Raw genomic sequence first — 9392 nt, forward strand, 5'->3', positions numbered from 1 at the left:
TCGTCATAGCAGAGGAAGAATTTATTTAATGCGTACAATTGTGACCAATACGATCCACAATAACACCATTGTTTTTCTAGGGCGCCCCACCACCGCAGAAGAACTTGTTAAATCTCGCTTAACTTTTCAAAAGGACCTAAGTAACATTTTTTTCATGAATCAATTTGAGTACTGCAATCAAAAGCTTTCATGTTTTTCTGTTGATTGCGCTATTAAAATTAATTCAATAAAAAAAAAGGATACTTAGGTCCTTTTGAAAAGTTAAGCGAGAAATGTGGGCCTCCCACCACGCAGAATTCTGATCATTCCTATCCACAATAACAATGTTCTTTCTGCGAGCGTCGCAACAACGCAGAAGAAGAAACACTTGAATGCGGACGTATTTACGCAGAACTGTGATTCATACACAGCTTCACCAATCAAACCCTCTTTGTTGAACTCATCCGTAAATTTTACGAATGACAGACCAAAAACATTCAAATAGTAATCAAATTTCTCGAAGTTTAGCTATTCTAGCCATCAAAACTATTCACATAATCATGCTTATTCACTCAATCCACGCGGTGTTGTAGACATTTTCTGTCACAGTATTTTTCTTTGTGTGCAGTGATAATCACACTTTTATTTGAAAATCCACAATTAAACTGGATCGAATTGCATTAGCCGACAACAAATGAAAACAAGACAAATTGTTCCTAACTTAATCATATTTTGCCCATCACATACTTGATATAATCCATCCACTGCTCAGTTTATGATTTTTTTTTTCAATTTATAATATTTTTACGACGTCGCACTATAGATCAAATGTTGTGCGATCGCATCCTTGCAATTCACCCTGTTGTTGTATTTCAAAGATTTTTCAACTATATTAGTGAGGAAATCTTGTAAATCGATCCATCCGTTTGTATGTTATATTGCCTCAAAAGAAATGTAAACTCATTTTTATATATAGAAAAAGATAGAAATGAAGATACAGAAAAAGTGTTTCTAATTCACATAGATTTTGTTCTTTCCTTTCTCATAAGCCTTCTCACCATAATGCAAAAAATGCATAGCTACCACCACCAAAAACCAATAGTGAAATGTCTGTGAAATGTTGAGCGCTGGATAACTAAAATATGTTTTCACCTCATTGCTTCTGTATCCCCGATTGGATAGAAAAAAGCATAGCATAATGAGCTTGTGATTGCGACACTACCAATTTTTCGGTTGAATTTCCATTTTATGTTTCCTGAGTTTTCAACATATCAATATGTCTTGAGCATAATACTAATCAAAATATCCATACTACCTCAGATACATTCGTTTCCAAATCCGTAACAATAGAATAATTTAATTTATTCAATGATCCAACTAGGTAAATAGCTCCAAGGTTCCACCAAAAATGTAACAATAACATCGTTCACATGTTATTCAAACAGAAATTTTACAACTTTTTTGCAGTCGTCCCGGATAGCGGATAAAGTCGGTCGTCCCTCGTCGGTTGGTTGTGGGCCACAGAACAGCGGAAAATGAGCATCCGTTGCAACAATAATAATTGTTCTCGGGAGAATATCTTCCACCACATAAAGAGGACTGGCTCGACGATAGCATAACAGTGCCACGGTGCGGCGGTCGGTCGCCCGTTGACGTCGTCCAAAGAAATCTACATTAGAGGGAAGTGCACACGGTGCGGCGGCCATGTGTAAGATGCAAGAAAAGCAGTCCACGCTGCTAGAAGCAGGATCTGGAGAAGAAGGGCTATGACATATAGTCGTAGTAGATCATACACTGCCAGTGCACCACAGCCAGGGGGATAGTTTTCCTGATAATGTACCCGGAGAAGCGCTTTCAACTTCGGTTGGTTTGGGAGCAGAGAAGTTATTAAGTATGGTGCACCGAAAGCTTTGACAGTTGAGCCGTGATCTAGACACAATGCTAAAACAGAATGCATTTCTTCGTCAAAGAAAAAATGAAAATCTGGAAAACGTCAAATAGATTGTAATAGATTTTTGCTATAGAATTGGAAACTTATGGTAGTAGCCCTTAGACAACAAATTAATCACACATGTTGAATTGAAATTCTGAACACGACAATTTATAAAGTACATACCAACGTATAGAGTATTTCGTGTTCAGCACAACTTTTGACACAGTGTTTTCTACGCAGAAGTACCGTAACAGTTAAGGCCCGTTTTTCATTACCTGCATAAGCTAGACCTCGTGCAAATGTTTACCCAAATGAATATTGTGTGCAAAGTGGCGAGAATTTCATGAAACCGTAAACGTTTGCCTTCTAACACAAACCGCCACCAACCGTTGTCGCCGTTGTGGTTGGCCGTTTGTCGGTCGCCAGTTTAATTCTCATTGCCATCACCGTGGCGGTGCGCAATAATGACGTTGCTTCTGCATTGTTGCATCCTCATCTTTCAGTGCTGCAAAGCGCAGCGAGCTGGTGCAATAGGTTCGTTTACTCACATGATGGATATACGATTATGCCTTAGGCGACCTCCTTAAAAGGAAACGGGAAACGAGCCAAGTTTAGATTGTTAACGATTCTATTGCAAAATTTTCCGCATCAACAATAGAACAATAACAGAGGAGCGTTGAAAAAGAAGGTGATTTGAGAAGTCGGGGAAAGTATTTCTAACCGACATCCGATAAATTAAGCAACTACTCAACGTGAATCAAATTTTCTATCAGTGAAAACAAGTCTTTCATGTTCGTATGCAGTCACTAGTAGCTACTAGTAGAGACCTTTTTTTTAACATGAATATGTGAACAAACATAGGGATACAAAGTAGGAAAGGGCAGAGTCTCGGATTCAACCCATATTCTTCTGCTCATTGGGCGAAAGCAGTAGTTTTTGGACCACTGAACCCATCGTAGAAGCATGCGTTTAATAAATAAAAACGACAGTTCGCAGTGATGGTAAAATCACTCATAAATCTCAATCAACGAGCGCTCCCGTGCGAACGTAATCGTCTGCGATTTTAAAGGAATGCATCGCGCTTGAATTTTTCATGCTAAATCACGAGTGAATTTAGTTTCGGATTCCGGGAGGCGTGTCCTATAATACAGTAAAGTCCATACATCTAGATTAGAATATTGCCACCTTTCAATCGTCCAGATGACAATTCTCCGTTGCTTGTTTATCGAGATTGGTGCCGTCGAAAACGCTGGGCATAATTTTCTTGGATTCTAGACAGTTTCACCCCATAGGGGCCCTTCTTAGCCTAGCGGTAAGATGCGCGGCTATAAAGCAAGATCATGCTGAGGGTGCCTGGATTCGATTCCCGGTACCGGTCTAGGCAATTTTCGGATTGGAAATTGTCTCGACTTCCCTGGGCATAAAAGTATCATCCTGTTAGCCTCATGATATACGAATGCGAAATTGGTAACTTGGTTTAGAAACCTCGTAGTTAATAACTGTGCTAAATAAACACTAACCTGCGAGGCGGCAATGTCCCCAGTGGGGGATGTAATGCTAACAAGAAGAAGAAGAACAGATTCACCTTATAGAGCTCGAAATCAAACCACAGCCTACTATGCTTATAATATGGATGATTCATATCTCACGTCTTACGTATGTTCACCAGTCTTACCGAGGCACAGTTTTCTTTATCGTCCAACTCAGCAACCGAATCCACAAGTTCATAGCTAAGCTGCTGAATGCCGTTAGGTTTTCATCTTTTTCTTTGTCAGGGGCATTAGCTTCAACGCCGTATCCAGTAGCATCTTGATCACTTGAGACGTTGACATTAATCGGGTTGCTATTACGGAGAAAAAGAAAAATTTGGATAGCTCCGCGGAAATAACGCGCAGGGGGCAATCCCCGCATAGAACAAATCATGCATAGTGTGCGTTGAATTGAGTTCATATTATTAAAACAAATCAACTGTCATGCAAACCAATCATTTGAATGGTGCCGGGTGTGCCAATAAACATGGAAAGATCAATTATCTAGGGTGTAAACTAATCCGAAATGCAAAGGATTGATCCCTTGAGGCACCAATGTATTACGAAAACCTTCACATCAATATCAGTTTTACCGCAGTTTAGTTCGTTATTGATGTTTTCTCCGCAGAAATTCGATTTTCAGTGGATCAGTTACTAAGCTAATAAATAGAATATTTTACATAATCTCGACTTCATATCAAATTAGAAAAAAAATGCTTCCTATTACACGTCCCAAAACGCTTACACTGTTCGTAATAATTGGTTTGATCGGCGGCCTATTGAACCTGAGCTGACGTTCCATTTCGCCCAAAAGTCTTCGTGCCGGGTCTGTTAAGAGACCCACCAATACCGAGATTGCGTTTTGAGCTAGGTTCTGAGCGAAACGCTTATCGCTTTAGTTGAACCAGTTTTCTGATACATACAGAAATACCTTGCAAAAGGTTACCAGAGCCCGCAGTCAAATCCCGCCACAAATAGCAGTGATTCCGCTGATCCCTGAAACACACAAAATTTCAAATATTTTCAACATTTCATTGAATTATGTGTTTTCTGTTCAGTAATGCATATTTTCTAGGAATGTCATAATTATAAATGAATCATTTGTTTGAGAAACTGCATAAGTCCATTTTACACTATTTCGAGCAAACAACAAAAAACTGTTTTTCAACAAACTTACACCGAATCTTTCGATTTCTTCGATACAGATCAATCGTTTTTGGCAAAACTCAACACCCTGGGTCACTTTCAGTGCAAAAAATGTAAGGAGTCGTTCAACAATGATGTCACAGGTTTTAGGGGGGGAGGGGGTCTAAGATTTTGTGACAGTGCATATACTAGGTATACCAAAAAGCGTGACAGAGGGGGGAGGGGGGGTCTAGAAATCTCAAAAAGTAGTGGACGTCATACTTGAATCAGCCCGAAGCAGTACTCCACAATTGCTCTTCAAAGTACGTGGACATAATATGGCATAAAACATAATTGGCAATCCTACGCTTCCTACGCTACTGGAGACCCCTAACGTCACCTTTATGGGACCACTAAAGACGCATCTCTACAGGGCTTGACGAACACTGAGTATTTTTTAAAGGCTTACATTAAAACATGCAATGCAATAAGGCAAAGACAAAGGTGCTGTTTGAATGAGATGGCGCCACAACATTTAAAGTAAAATGAATTTCCTTGTATGGACAAATCATCCGTTCTCATCAACTACGCATCGCATCAATATGAAACCTAGGTCAAAAAGCAACAAATAATTTTTAGATTTTTTGTTCCCACGACTTGTTTTACAGTTCTAGCTTAGCTTAGCTTAGCTTAGACTGACTATACATATCAATGGTTGCTACTCCGTGATTGATCAGAACTGGTGCAAATTGCACTACGATCCAAGTGAATAGTGGTTGGGATTTACCAACTACTCTCGAAGTGCACGTTTCAGCAGCTCGCAAATGTTGATCAATAACGGCGCCGGCCAAGTCCTTACAGTCAGTTGGGAAAGGGAGGGAATGTAAGTGTGTGGTAATTGTTGCTACTAGAGACCGAGAATACCTCTGCATCTCCACAATTACCACGGGAAGGAAGTAGTGTTAGTTGGTTGGGGTAATCAGTAAAATACATCGGGATTCACCATGGAAAGTGATGTGACCTATGCAACTTCTACACAGCAGTATTAGCATTTCCTTAATTTGTTCAATTGTTCATTCTTCGCGAGAATAAACAATCAATCGCTCAAAGTGAGCGATTGTTCATTTGAATTACGGATTAGGCGCCCGCGTCATCATTTCTTTAACGTAAGAAAAGTAAAACAAGAAACAGGAAAAAAAAATTGAAAATAATTGATATTAATCGGAAATCTAATGTCATTCAGCAACCCTTATTTTATCTCTATTTGAGGTTAAATAAAAATGTAAATTTACGTTCATTTTACATGTCGTTTATTTTGCATTACTTTCGCGCGCGGGTGTGTGTCGCTTGCCGTGACCAGTATACCGTAATCAGGATCTCACTGGTATTAATCCTGATGTGCCGGTTGGCACTCGTGTTGGGCTTGTGCGCTTTGAGCGGCACGGTCGCTTCCCAGTCTACATAAAATCGCACATGGTGCAATACAAGATGCTAAATTGGAGACGATATACATACATGTTGTGTGGAAAAGTACCTCTATCGCCTGCACTTCATCATCCTACACGACACCATATACGTTCATGTGCTGACTGGGTTTGATAGGGCCTGCTTATAGACACATGCAGCTTTTTGTAGAGGTTTAACAGAGCCCACTGTCAAACCCCACCACATCCTAGGCAGGCCCCCTAACTCGCAGTGGCCATGGGGAGGGGTCGTCAAGCCCTTGGACATAGTCCCTGCTGCCCCTTTTTGTTCCCACGACTTGTTTTACAGTTCTAAACAATAAAAGAGATTTTATTGTACCTCCATACTAAATTCTAGCTGTATACTTTCAATTTCTTCAAGACTGTTCTCCACCTCGTGTGTGTGGAAGGAACATTGAAAGCTTACGATATCGAACAGCAGATGTCACTAGTGTAATGCAATATTACATCGATACAAACACACAGCAACACCTCCTGTCGTCTGATAATGGAAATATTGCAATTATACCATCAGGTGTAGCGGCTGTTGTTAAAATATTTAGGAAGGGCCTCAAGCGGAATTTTTGCTAGAATGCAACTGACGATCTCCTATTGCAGACGTAGTGTCAACCTTATTTGTGACCTGAGATAGATTGAAGCAGGGTGGTGCACTTTCAAATTTATTGTTCAACATTGCACTCGCGGGCGCTTTCAAGAGATCTGGTGTACAGAGGAACGACACTATCATTACACGGTCGCATATGCTCCTGGGTTTTGCGAACGACATCGACCTTAATGGAATCGATCTGGAGGCTTTTGTCTCACTGAAGAGGGTGAGGATCGAAATAACAATGAACCGCCTACTTTGAGCATGCTTACAGCGGCACACTAGGAGACAACTTTCGGAAATCAGTATGGCGAAAGGCATCTAAGGTTTAATATCTCAATAACAAGCAACTTAATCGAACAAATATTTGGTAGGCGTAGTAGCAAACACTTTCCTACATGACTGGTACCAAATAGTTTATCGTGAAAATTTCCTACTGCTGAGAAAACCCTCATTAGATGTCTTTCGCCATACACATTTCAGGTGGTTAACTCATGCTGGCTATTTTTACATATACGATAGCACACGGATACGGCAGCGGCGGGTATGTTAGTGTATTGTATGTGATTCATTAACTCTACCAAGACAAAGCACATGGTGGCTGGTAAAGATAAAGGAAGACCTAGTGGTGTTGGTGCTGAGATAGTGCTTGATGGAAATGTGTTTGAAGTTGTTGAAGAATTTGTTTACCTGGAACGCTTATGACATGTGACAATGACGTTTCCCGTGAAGTGAAAAGATGTATTGCTGCTGCGAATAGAGCCTTTTACGGATTACGAAACCAACTTAGGTTTCGCAACATGCAGATGGAAACGAAATTTGCTCTAAATAAAACTCTGATTCAACCTGTGGCCCTTTATGGGCATGAAGCACGGATGTTAAAAGAGGCAGACTGGAGAGCTTTGAAGCTTTCGAGCGATAAGTGTTGTATGCAATACTCGGAGGGAAACTAGAAAACGGTGTGTGGCGCAGACGCATAAATCATGAGCTGTATCAAGTATTCAAAATGTGAAAATATCGTGAATGGTATGAAATACGGCACACTTCAGTGGGCTAGTCAATTAGTCCGAATGCCGGAAGAAAGAATAGCGAAAACAATATTCAACAAAGAACCGGACCGAGGAAGGCCACGAGCACACTGGCTGCACGCGGTGGAATCGGACCTGGTGACCCTAAACGCTCGGGGAAACTTGAGGAATATCGCCCATGATCGACGATTATGGAGCTCTACAATACAACGTATTGTATCGACGATGTAGCCAACCAGGTATCTAGGTAGGTATTTTTGTGATCGGGAAGCTGATGTTAGTCACGTGCTTCCGGATTGCCTATTCCAAAAACGCAATATTTTTGTGAGCTTCAAGTAGCAACATTATCGGGCTCGACTCTGTTGGTCGAGTGTGTTCTATAAAGTGATACAAATATCGAAGTCAAAAGTCGTCTTCCATCCACTTTTGTTGCAATGAAACAATTTCGATGAGGCGTCCACTGTCAAGTCTTCCGCCATTCGATCTCTTACAAAAAGAAGCATCGGTGGGACAAAAATTCCGTTCACTCACTGGCATGGCCAAGCCGGCCGTTGCCATTATAGATAGTGGAATATATAGATGAGCGAAGATAAATCCTCTGTCTCCAAACGAACTGTCAAACGTGTCTCCAAACGAGCATGACGTCACGATTTCAATGGAAATGTTAAGGGCTGTGACGTCATATGCGCGTGTGCACGGGCAAAAAAATCGACTCAGCCATGCTTTCGCTCATCTACACGGATAAAATAAAATAAGCTAAATAGATTAAAGTTTAATCTAAAACCATATTCGGTCTATCCACTCATTGCTAGGATTATTTTTGGAATAATGTATCAAATATTAAATTTGGTTTAATCATCGTAAGGGTTACTTTGGTGTGATTTATAAGCAGCGGCGTGCTCGGTGGCGAACAAATCATTATTTACATTCAAATGAAAAAATAAATCAAAGGAGATAAAAACATAAACAAGTAGAACATTTTTACGAATTTATTTTTCTATTTGCATATTGATAAATATTTTATCCGTTTCATTTTGGTTGCACAATAGAGAAGTTCAATGAAAACCTGGGAGTGAAAACAGCACGCGTTCTGTTCTCTTGTTGGTTTTTCGGACAGGGTGTCTTATCATGTGCAATTTGCTCCCGTTACAGAATTCACTTGTGACACAGAAAATCAAATATGAACGCCACATTTACAGATGTCCAAAGATGTTCTCCACACCACCATCATAACCTGAATCTTCTATCACAGGTATCTGGCTGGCCTCTTTGGCGTAGTGTCTGTTCGAGCATAGGATTCTGGAAATTTAGTTTCATACAGCATACTGTTTGTTGTTTATGTTATACACTTTCAATTTTATTCAACTTACCGATGCAAATTGCAGAAGGAATATAATTTAATTCCTTTGAGAATGTTTGATTTGACAAATTATGGGAATTTAAAGAAACTTGACGCACATCACGATTCGAAGTAGAAATTTGTATAAGTCCGAATTTGACAATTCAGTTATGCGTTAGAATAATTTTTTTGACTATAAGCTTTGCAAGAGATTATATTTTAAGCATTTGCCAAGCTTAAAATTGAAAACATCATCCAAAAAATTATAAAATAATCTAAAAAGCATATTCATATTTATCCGTGTATAGATTCTACTATCTATAGTTGCCATGACTCCTTGTTTGGCTGATGACATTTCTACCTCGCAGTGCCAGAACCCGTGGCGTCTT

The sequence above is a fragment of the Armigeres subalbatus genome, chromosome 2 (assembly GCF_024139115.2).
Source record: "Armigeres subalbatus isolate Guangzhou_Male chromosome 2, GZ_Asu_2, whole genome shotgun sequence".
Lineage (NCBI taxonomy): Eukaryota > Metazoa > Arthropoda > Insecta > Diptera > Culicidae > Armigeres > Armigeres subalbatus.